The sequence below is a fragment of the Coturnix japonica genome, chromosome 4 (genome assembly GCF_001577835.2).
Source record: "Coturnix japonica isolate 7356 chromosome 4, Coturnix japonica 2.1, whole genome shotgun sequence".
In the NCBI taxonomy this organism is placed as follows: Eukaryota; Metazoa; Chordata; class Aves; order Galliformes; family Phasianidae; genus Coturnix; species Coturnix japonica.
Window position 1 is genome coordinate 19,889,895 of NC_029519.1, and position 12,677 is coordinate 19,902,571.

The 12,677-nt window shown below is 34.7% G+C and overlaps 1 long non-coding RNA gene across 1 annotated transcript; it reads right to left on the bottom strand.

The window, feature by feature from the left end:
• Positions 1 to 202: 202 nt before the first annotated feature.
• LOC107312986 lies at positions 203 to 5,407 on the bottom strand. Its single transcript, XR_001554720.2, has 2 exons — positions 5,283 to 5,407; positions 203 to 1,653 (listed from the first exon to the last, which is right to left on the bottom strand). It is a non-coding gene; the product is annotated as an uncharacterized LOC107312986 (long non-coding RNA).
• Positions 5,408 to 12,677: the final 7,270 nt, after the last annotated feature.

Below are 12,677 nucleotides of genomic sequence, written 5' to 3' on the forward strand. Positions count from 1 at the left end.
GGCATATTTAGTATAATTTGCTAATTATAAATGAAAACAAATTTCTTCAATATTAGGTTTTATGGCTGACATAAAATGACTTACGCGGTCCCTTATAGAAGGAGAAAAACAAACACACCAAACCTTTTTTCTCTTTCTCTCAATCCTTCAGCAGAAGGAAAATGCTGATTTAGTAAACAAAATCTATGCAGACTCACTGAGGTTTTCAGGCAGATTTTGTATTTTATTCCTTTTATGATAGCTATCCTGCTTTGCACCAGATTCACACTGAAAATAAAATGAGGTACAATGATGGGGGGAAAAAAAAGTAAAACTAGAACAATCAAACAAAGTAAATCCCATAAAACAGGAAAGATTCAAGCAAACATCATTAGACAAAATGAGACTTGCACATACATATCAAGTTATGAATAAAAGGACTGAATCAGCCTTTGAGACATTCCACTGTTATCGCTGTCATTTTCTAAAACTGGACAGAGTCCTGAAGGCTTTGATTTCATCCAAATTTTGATATTATCATTTTTCAAAGTATTTGTATTTTATGAATTTTATAATCATATCATTTTTTAACAGTGATCACAATTTACAACATTAAAAAAAAAAAAAACAACAAAAAACAATTATAGACATTTCTGGCAATAAGCTATTGTGGAGCACTACCAAGAGAAAGAAAATCAAAAGACATTAGAGGTAGGAAGGAAGCCTCTTGTAAGGGTAGCCTTAATTTAATATCATAGATTTCAGTTAAATTCAGTGGATATTATTTCTGGGATTGTCATCTTGCTCTGTCCTTTTGGTGATACACTTTAAAGCAAGATGATGGGCATACAGACAGCACATCACAATGAGCTTCTAAGCAGCTTTCCAAAATACTTACTCCACTGCATATCATAGCACAAATTTTTTTGCATGGCTTATGAAAACTATCAGTAGATTGAAACGTTGCTTGATATAATATATATTTAAACCTCATGAAAATGGAGGCCTTCACTCCTCTGAATGTCATCTTTGTATATGCAGCACATTCTTGGTCAGATACTCAGCAAACATCCAGGTTGCCCAGTTAAGCTGTTTCATGCATAAACCATAGGCATTTGGCTGTGGCATTCTCATTAAAATTATCTTAGCTTACACATGAAGGTGTAAGTGGATCTCAGCTGTCCTGGTCAAACATAGGCAGGTAATTCTTGGTAATTACAGATCTGTTAGCTAAGAGCTTAGACAAATGCTCTTTGTATTTTCTTGGAACTTCCTTGATCAGAGGAGCTGTTTATCATAAGATGCAGCAGGAAGATAGTAAACCTAGTGCAAAACAAACACACAGTCCTTGGGCTGTTTCTACTGCTTTATTTTATGATTCGGTATGTATCTAAAGTTCTCTTCTGTTCCGCATTGAAGTAATTTTATTTGGAAGATATTTGATTCTACTTTCTGGCATGTAGTGCTTTATGCTCATTGAATTTTATCTTATTGATTTCAGTTTCTCCAGTCTATCAAGAACATTGTGAATTCCAGTCTGGTCCACCAAAGTGCTTGCAAACATTTCCATTGGATTTTATAAGGAGATTCTTTATTCCTTAATGAAAGTCATTAAAGGAGATATTGACCACTTTCTTGTCCAGTACAGGCCACTATTAAACTCTCCTGATGTAGCTGGGAAGTAAGTCATAAATCAATAAAGTCAGAATGTCAAAAAAATAGTGATTTCTAGCACATCAATCTATAGCTCTCCTCACTGTAGACTATTCTCACACTGAAAAGCAGAAAAATAATTATACTGTTTTGACTTGACTTCTTCCTCGAAAATTCACACTGGCTATTTCTTGGCATCTTGTTATTCTAGCCAATCTAACTCTGTTCTTTTAGAATGGATTCAGCAATTAAATTTATGCTTTGTTTATGGCACATTTTAAAACAAGTGACTTCACAGGAGGTACAGAAGTGTTTAACAGCTATGAGGCATTAACACGTGGAAGTTGAAAATTACATTAATTATTCCATCATTTTCTCAACTTAAGAGGGACATAAACAATCAGCAGAGGCATACTTTTTTTATACTTCCAGCATAAGCATGTACTATATTCTTCACTTTACTACACTGATTTTCATAGATTGAAACAAAAGATTTTTTTATTCAAAAAAAAAAACAACCAAACAACAAAACAAACAAAAGAGAGGGAGACAGACAGAAGCAATTCAAAACTATATCCAACTGAATTCCTCTCATGGAAACAGCCTTCACTGACACATCTCTAGCCTGTTACTTGGCAACCTTGACACATTAGACATCATCTATGTCCCTTTTTCACCTTAAGAAAAAAATAGAAAGAAAGAAAAGGGAAAAAAGAAGAAAATATAGAAAGAGCAGAAGCTTTAAAAAGGTCAGGTCAAAGTTGGACTTTGTCTTTCCAGTGCAGTAAAACATACTATTTTCAGACAGCTCATACTGTCAAGGTCCTTGCTAATAACAGTTATTCAAAACAGACCAATATACCCCTAACAACAAGTCCATAAACAGAGAGCTAACTACAAGCATCTGGACTCAGACTTTTGTAATTCATGCTGTTATTAATGTCCAGTAAGTTCTTTTTATTGTTGTCTTTTTTTGTATGTTGTATTTTATTTTTTCTTATGGAAGGGAAAGATACTCTCCAAAGACTATCATATTGGTATTAAGAACAGACCATATATTCAAATTTAAAGAAGCATCATAGCAGTTAAGAGACAAGGTTATATCTTTTATGCAATAAGACTGAATTCTTAATGAGGATAATGAGTATTTTCTGTGTACACTAGGGCCAGAAGGGTACTGAAATGTTTTATTCATGTAAATGTAGAAATATGCTGTAATTGTATCTTTAATCTGTCCCAAAGATGGGACAGTGGTTCTGAAGTGAAATGCATGTCACTGTGAAGGATGTGAGAGATTCAGTCTCAAAAATCTAAAAGAGAGTAAAAGCCTCACTATGAATCTAACCATGAGATAAAGCAAATCTAATTGTGTACGACATCTGAAGAAAAGCAAATAAGTCAGCTTTAATTTAAAAGAAAAGATTTACTTGTTACACTCAGAAACAAACTGTGTAATGGAAACCTCTTGCTCTGATTTACAGATAACTATTTTTGTTATAGCTTCAGGCTTCAATACAAGTTATGTGATGTGTCCACTTGCTTGGCCTGGTCACTATATATGTGTATATATACATGCCACCTTTTCCTTATCATCCCACCTTTGCTGACTTTCATTAAAAGCAGATGGACTGTGCTTTGCAGAATACACACAGGACAAAACCTTTAATACAGCCTTAGTTATGCTGTTCGAACAGTTGGTGGGTAGAATTGTTATCACGTTCCCTAGTGACTGAAATAACTGATTTACCATTTGAAAATACTTAAGGGCTTTAACACATGCTGAAGCTCTCGCTATATTGCAGAGCAATTTACAGCTGCTTCTTTTCATCTAAAGATCTCAGTATTTTTATGATTGTTATATATATATTTCTGATACTAGAGTCATTTAGGAAACCTTTCATTTGATTTTGATGAGCTGGACTATAGGTGATAGAGCACTAGAATATGCTGCCCAGATAGGTTGTAGAATCTCCTTATCTGGAGATACTAGAGAAACATGTCTGGACACATTCCTGTGCAACCTACTCTAGGGAGTCTGCTTTAGCAGTGGAGTTGGAATAGGTGATCTCCAGAGAACCCTTCTGACCACTATGATTTTGTGATTTAATTATTTGTTTATATTTGATTTCCCTTATCAATATTTTAATATATACACACTGACTCTGCCTAGAGAAGGATGAGGTTTTTATTTCCAAGTAGTTTAACTTAAAGCTCACATGCTGTCTTAAACCCTGGTTAGATAAAGTGTAATGTGTGTGTGTCGGGGGGGGGGGGGAGCGAGGAAATTTCTTAAATGTGGGGGAAAAAAAAAAAAAAAAGGGGGGGGGGGGGGGGGGGGGGGGGGGGGGGGGGGGGGAGCGAGGAATTCGCTAATGACTGAGAAATACAAATAACCCCAGAGGGACTAAAGTTACACAGAGAGAGAGCAATTACTACTGTCTTCTCCACCACCTTACTGGCACACTGCTTTATCTGTTGTAGCTCAAAGATCCCCACTGAGATTTCTGGCAGAGTTAAGAAAATCCCTGAATCTCATAAGCGAATTGCAAAATGGCAGCTGGTCTGGAGATGAAAGGTATGACTGCAAAAGAGAATGCACTAAAAGGTATGATGCAAAATTTTCAACTCATGGTGGTACTCTATGCAAAAGTGATTATTAATAAGAAGATTTGGAAGAAATATAAAAGACTGAAGAAAATGTGAGGATATTGAATCACTGAAATTAGAAGATTTTTTGCACTAAACTGGTGTACAGTTGAACTCAGAAGAGGAAACTGCATGGAGCAGAAGAAAAAAATGTGTAATTAGTGCATACTTACCGAACAAGCAGAAATCCCAAAACATGGAAATGACCAAACAGAAGATCAAGAAATAGCACAAATACAAAATATTTCATAACAGGAATTATGTAACAAGAAACTCCCATAGGAGTTTCTGTATCCTAATGATACATCATAATTTCTTGCCCATAGCAAAAAACTTCAGTTTGCTATAACCTCTCTCTACTAGTTATCTGTTCTGTCAAACAAGACATCTTCTTTGCCTTGACCGCTTCATTGAGGCACTGGAAAAGCCTGTCCAAAATTTACCAGCATTAAATTTCTGGAAGATCAAAAAAGTCACAGTACAGAAATGCTGGCAGTGATAACAGATGGTATAATATTGTCTCCATTTGTGATACTGAAGTGTAAACAAATGCTGAAGGAATAGTTGCCTACTAAAATAATTGTGAGGTGTCAAAATGGAGGATGGATGTTTACAGTGCTAATGAAGAACTAGCCAAAAATCATTTGGATGAGAAAACAAGGTGTGTGATTAAGGGAAAAAAAAAACAACTTGTCCTGGATGCATTTAGAGATCATTAAATCCACCTGTGAAAAGTGCTGTCAAGGAAACGAATGTTGATCTTGTGGTTATATCAAGTGTAATGACATATAAACTACAGGCTCTTTACATAACAGCAAACATGCCCTTTAAAGACCATTTGAAATCTTCATACTCAGAATAACTATTAGCCACAATTACGCTTGAGCTTCTCAAAGAAAAACTGAAACATTGTAAAACCATAAGGTGAAAATAATACAAAGTCAATAATAATACAAGATGGATGGTGATAAATAGCCAACAGGTTATCTATAGGAAAAACTCACCAGTATAGAAGCCTTCAGTCTGGCTGTAAAACACTGGGACAATCTCCACAGAGGAACAATCTCAAAGAGATGCTGCCTTAGTGGTGGCCAGCCCTTAAATGAAGTCTAAAAGAAGTAGAGTCAAGCACCACCCCTTCCAGGAGCACGGCTGAATTACCCTCACCTGTGCTCCCACAGCTGACCCGACATTTGCCTCAGCTGATTAATCAGAGATTCGGGCTGTGATTACCAGTTTCCCATACAAAAACTCTCATTATATTCAGAGAACACTGACCTGTTAAATCCAGAATTTGTAGCTAATGATTTCAAGAAATACTGTATTTAAAATTATGCAAACAGAACAGAAGATGATATGAGTTCAAAGAAGAATCTAATAGTAATGAAAACGCTACATAAATTGAAGATGGTGAAGATAATGACAGAAATGTTGGTCTGCAAAAAAAGTGAAAAGCAACATGTTAAAACATATTAGAAAAAAGTAGATTGACTTTGTTAATGAAAATATTTTTATGTCCATTATAGGAATTCAATGAGAACCTTACTGTGTATAAAATTCAATGAAGGTCATCTTAATTTATCTCTTTCTTATGTTAAATAACTGCAGGAGCTAGGTTCTTCTTGCAAGAACCACAGTACTTCCTCTGAATGCTGGTAGTTATTCCTATACTGTACTTATGTTAAGTCTGTTGCAGGGGACTAAAAAGTCAACATGTTCTACTTTAATGTGGATATGTGGATAGTTTTTATTCAGATATTTTTTATGGCTTAATATTTTGTTAAGAAGAAGTGGGAAATTAAACTTTGTCACCTTTATAAGTGTTGCTTCCCAGTAAGACTCTAAACAGTTCAAGTATGAATCAGAGGAATAATTTTTAAATACCTAATTTGAGATAAAACTTGCTTTGTCCAGGTGTTTGACAGATATGATTTCCTTTGCACACTCATTTTATTTTAACTGAAGCTTTCACAGAAGATAATCAAAGTAATCCATACTCTACCAAGGCATACTTTTTTGAAATCTTCTATTGAAGTTTTTCACAAACATAATAGAAAGAGTTAACTACAATATCTATATAGCTCTTTGTGAGATTTATTTCAGTTAATATTAGATTAGTTACTATTCATTGCAATTAATGCAACACTTCCATAAAATTTGATTTAATGAGAGAAGATGAAGGATTCAAACAATTGAAATATATAGACTTCAGTAAAAAGCTTTGGCATTATCAGTCACTAAAAATTAATCATCACTTAATAATTTGGGCAAAGTATGGCAATTCAAATGAAAAGCTCTTTAGAATTCTATTCTACTGAAAAATAAATTCACTATCAATATCCTTATTCCCTCCTTCTCCACTAAAAAAAAAGAAAAGTTTACTGCAGTGAGAATGAGGTGATCAGAAGCTGTATGAGTGCCCTGGACAAAGAGAATGTAGAGAGATTATGAAAGAGATCTTAAAAAAAAAAAAAAAAAGAGAGAGAGAGAGAGACTTTGGCATGAAGAAAATGGACTGAGATAAAATGTTCACATCTTTGCCAGAGTGTCCCTTACAAGACTGAGAAAGTCTCATAAAACTGCCAGTCAGTTGGAGGTTGTAAACATGAAAAGGAATCCTTTCATTGCAACAGATTTTTGCTAAAATATATTCTGGGTTTAAGAAGTTGAGAAAGAACTCAGGGACAAAGTTCAGAAAAACTTGGATGGGTCAAACAGACAGATGCTAAACAGACCTACCATGCTACACTTGCAAATTATTTTATCTTATAGTTGTTTGAGATTTAGATGTTACTGCAGGTAAAGATATTGGCTTTGTTCCTAACCTTCCTTAGACATCTGCTTAGCTCCATTCTTGGAGAAAGAATGATGATTTAGACTGACTCTCAGGCTGGACCAGTGAAGCCAGTCTCGTATTTTTTCACCAAATCAGAGCCTGCCAAAGCCAGTACTGTTGATGGTCCATGGATAGTGTGGATCACATCCTGCACTGGCAAAAGATGCATCCATCTTTCAGTGTATGGACTTCTTTAAACTGATTTATGCACCTAATCAAACTACTTATTAAACAGTTGTACTAGTCTTAACCAGGACCGACTGGTCTGCATAGATTCCTTACTGCATGAAAGGGACTATGCAACTGCCATAGATTCTTGTTGAAATGTGAAATATGATACTTCGGGAATGAGAGACACTATTAATTTGGTTATATTTGCCATCTTGTAATCACTATTCTGTACTACATTCCTAAATTATTCCAAGAATCTATTTGTTGTTATACCTGAAAACATGCATCAGATCACATCTAGAGGCTAGAGTTCCACTGCTGAAAGAAAGACAAAGGTGATTGTTTTGGCAAAGGAGTGGTCTGCCAGTTTGTGGAAATATTCAGTTTTCTACAAATCCAACAGCTATTTCTTTCAGCAGGCACTACCTAGCATGAACTCAAAATTTTCTTTTCCATTCTTTTTCATTCTTCCTGTCCAGCCCCACCAATCCACAAAAGTACATAGACAGCTACAGTATCTGTCATTTAAATACTATGATTAGTTTCATACTTAAAGATGCACTGAAGTGCTTTTCTGGACCAGGACCAGATGCACAGCATCATTCAAGATCTAGTTCATATTTATGAGTGCTTTGTAAGTGAAGAAAATCATAAAATGGAATGATTTCCTCCCTATGTATATATATATATATTCTCCTTTGTCAAATAAGCAAAATTTGAATCTGTGTGGGGCATTTCTTGGCAGCTGATGTTCAGATGAGAGTCATGAGTTTTAAGTATCACTTAAATCTAGGGCATCTTATTGAGTAAGCAGGTGGGCAAGTGGAGCTTATCCACTTTGAATGTATGGAAACAGCTTTCTATATCGTATATGTGAGAATTAGTTTTCTGATTGATTACTTCCTTTTCATTCCAAGCAGTCTGTGGGTCAATCACAACCAATGCAGTTTTTCTGCATGAAATGTAACACTGTATACACAGAGAACCATTTCTAAGTGAACCCTTACTGTTCTAAAATCTGTACTAACATGGAAGAAACACAACCAATCATATTCTTTTTATAACTCATAGAGAACTCATTAATTGAGACATGGCTGAATAGGCAAAGAAACTATTTAAGTCTGACAGGAATCACTGGCAGCCATTTCTAGTCTGACAATTTGTATGATATAAACATTAGTTATGAACCAGCTATTAAAGTGCGTTAAATCAGTTACCAAGCTACATCCTGTATTCTGGAAAACAACTCAGTGCTTAAAATTTTACATACAGAGAAAGGGAGAATGCATTTGTGAAATGTATCCAGTTTTATTCTAATAATAAGTGGTTAGCAATTAAAAAGCTTTCCCTCCTCTAAAGCAGCTGCCAACACAAAAATATCTCATATAAACAGCTTTCAGAGGCAACATACTAGCTCATGGCATTTTCAGAGGTTTAAATGAAGTTTAAGCAGGAGTTCATACGTAAATTATTTTATCTATTTGAGGCAAGTCTGGAAAGTACTCTGACCTAAGCTATATACATGTCTTCATCCTGTTAGTTTATTCTTCTTATTTTCAGACACCAAAGTTCATGATCCCGTGGTCAGTGTGAATATGTGAAAAGTGTAAGTTGACCTTTGCCTCTGTTAGTGCTGTCACTCTTTTTGAAATGTATCACTTTACTCATGACACCTGAACCTGCAAATCTGACAGTACAGACTCACACACTTGCCTACAAAGGACTGCATTCAAGATTATTTTCTCTAAGATAAGACAATATTGCAAAAAATATTAACCACTTTTTTTTCTTCTGCATGAATATATTAGCTACACGCACCATTCAAGAGTTGTATTGTTTGTTCATATCAGAATATTGAATAGATGCTATTTTTGAAAGGAATGTAATATCAAATTTATGATATGAAGCTTATGCATTAAACGATAGTTGTTTTTGGGTTGGGTTTTCTTGTCAATTACACAAATTTTAAAGAACCAGTAGAGAATCAAGGCCTTTCAGGTGGAAAAAGATGTAAACAAATTCCTGTGGTAATCACATTAATGTAGTGAAATAGAGATCACCGTTTCTGCTATATTTTATTTGGGAAATGACTCGTGCTCTGAAAATTTGTGTATGTACCTTAAGCTTCAGTGCTTAAGTCTGTACTGTGTTTGATTTGAAGACAATGTTAAACATAAGGGATGAGATAAGCAATTATTCAAGCCATGGACAAAAGGGAAGGACTTACTTAAAGGCAAAAGGTAGGCTTGTGGTTCAAAGCAATCCAATGTATGGTAGAAAATTAATATACCATAATATAGAGAGCAAAAAGCAAGAGCATATTTAGAGGCCAGACAGATGGACAGCTAAGTGGAGAGTCACAGCATTGAGAAGGGTCTTGTAAGAGGATCAAGAAGGAAGCGGAGGGAAACAATGTGGTTCTGAAAGAGAGGAAAGACAGGTCACATGGAAAGCAATGTCATGTGAAGGGAGATTCAACAAGGATCTCAACCAAAGAACAGTTCTCCATTTTCATTCAAAGAATCCTTGCCAAGACATCAGCTTAGGATGCTTTTGTGGTAACAGTATCTCTATATATGTAATGTATACAAACTAAAAAAGGATGTTGAACTTTATTTTTCTATTAACAAGTGGGTAGATGGAATATTACTTAATAGCGTCTGAAAAATATTCTATTCTAATTAACACCTACTTAGAATACAACCATACTTCATAACCATGCATGAGGAAACCATGATCTTTTTTAATATTATAGTTTAAGGCTCATTTCTGTACCAGTTTTCAAGCATCTATTTATTGTCTCTTACTAATATACTACTGCTTGATATTTTTCTCCTGAATTTATCCTTGCACTCACAGCTCCCTTTACAAGAGCATTAGGTACTTGCAAATGTACTTAACTTACACATTTGAGATGCTATTCAGCAGCTGCTTCTATCTTCATTGACTAGGCAAATAGCTTAATACAATATTCCTAACTTTTGTGTAGTTATCAGGATAACAGCTCTTAAACAGTTTTTCTCAAACACTGAAACTTTCCAAAGTTTCTTTTTCCTTTTTCAATCTTGTATGCATTTTTTTTTTCTTTCTCTTATAAAGATTCATTTCTCTGCAAGCTCTTATTGCTTCACTGTTCTTAATCATTTTTTATCTTGAAAAGAGTTGAAGGGTTTTATTTTCTGCTTCTTTCCTGCTGCATATTTGGCAAATGCTACCTTTTGCTTCTGAAGCACTGCATTTAACATCTATCTAAAGAAATATAACCAAGTACTACATGAAAAAGAGCACTAAGTTAATGAGAATGCTTTATCTTCTAATAGTATTACCGTGGAGTTGGATAGATATCACTTTTAATGATAAATTATTTTCAGAGAAGTTTTTATTATCTCCTTTTTCTAGAACTTTCATCTGAATTTAATATATGTATAATTCTTAAAACAACCTGGCTCTTTCAATAATGAAACTTTGCTCTAAGATTGAAATGGTAATATTGTGGACATACGAATTAAGGACACATTCTAACCATACCAATATTAGCATCTATATGCTGATTTACTTAAATATATAAAACTTTAATTACAACACTAGAAAATTTTAAGCAAATAAGTCATAGCAAAAGCATTTGCTTTCATTATTAGGTTTTCAAAAATCTTCTTCTGATTCTAATTTTAGAATTTTAACAAGTATGTATTTCACAAACCATACTAAAAATTCAAAATATGTACAGTAAAACCTAAAATTGGTCAAAGCAAGAAAAAAGGCAGTTGACTTGACATCTCATTTCTAAGTCCCTGTAAGCAATTTCCTTTCAGTGCCTGATAACTGATCCATGTTTCTTTTTAGACTACAGTAGAGGAGTTATGAAAATCACAGAGGCTAGAAATATAACAGCAAATACTGTTTATCTTATCAATGATCTATAACCTTACCTATTTGTAAGGTTGTTCAACTGCCATGTAAAGAAATTTAACTTTTAATACTGGTAGTTGATTCTAATTATTTCTCTGATTAACTGAATCACTGTGTTCTGAGAAAGATATCTGGCATTTGATCAGTTTTTGGTCAGGAATACCTTACTCATTACAGAGAAGGGGAAAGGGTAAGACAGAAATAGAAAGGCAACTGCGGTGTCTGGCATTAATTCCACAGAAACAGATTGATCCATAAGGAGGGGATGTAGAGAGACACTCGCAGGTCACACAGACACTGACTGTGAATAAAAAACTGTGATGAAACACATGAGATCATGAGCTAAACAGGGAAAGCTCTGATATGAGATGCATTGACTTCAGAAAAGAGAAAATGACTTGGCGAGAAACAGGAAGCAGACAGAAATGATTCTTTCTGAGAAAGGAATCACAGTCACATTATCCTTGTTTGTAGGAACAAGGTCCAGCCTTTCCTCATTGACTTCTTCACCCTCAGCATCAGTTCCCCATGAGAATCAGTGCTTGTGATCATGAGGAAGGATAATATTGGCGGGAAGACATTAGAAATGAGAGGTGTCTAAGATAGGATGGTGAGGATAGAGAACCAATGAGGAATGGCCAGTCTGGCTCTGGAATGAGAAATCTGAAGAAACAAACAGTACAAAATGTATTTGGAGATATAAAATATATAATACTTAAAATAAGAAAGAGTCTTACTGAATAATACTTAAAATAAGAAAGAGTCTTACTGAATAATACTTGAAATAAGAAAGAGTCCTACTGCAGTTGGCCATTTGAAAAGCACTAGCAAATAAGGGAAAAAATAAAAGGCAGACTGTGCTCTGTGCTGGAAGGTTCAAGACACATAAGCTAACTGCAGAGTAGGAGTAGGAAAAGACTGCAGTGACAGGCAAGGATAGAGTGCAGGGCAGAAGAGCATGTTGTACCTGGTCAAAGTGTGCATCTGAGCTCAGTGGTTTTGAAACAGCTAACAGGAGAACAAAAACTATCAGAAAAAAATAAGTAGAACAACTATATTTATATATTCTTTTTTAAGGCAAGTTTCAGTAATACACAATAAATTGGGAGCTGAAAATAAGAGAGAGGATGAAAAAAAAATAAAAAATTAGAGTCCTACCCGCCTGCTTCCTGTGTCTGATTTTCTTTCAAATAATGTATTTGTACAAAGGCCATCTGCAGGTTCAGTGGCAAATTCCAGCATCTCCTACCTTTAAGACAATTTTCTGGCAGTTATTTGCAGTAAGCATTACAGTGTTTTTAGATGAGAAGTATTTTAAACAAATGCATTTCTTTGATAATAATATTATCCAGAATTGACTGTTTTGTGTTGAAATCTAGAGGAAGACATAATCTATCTGCTGTAGAGATTGTAATTCAAAACATCAGTCCTATAAACAGCTCCTGTGGGACTTTTCTACTATAAAGGCTAGGTCTATGATCTT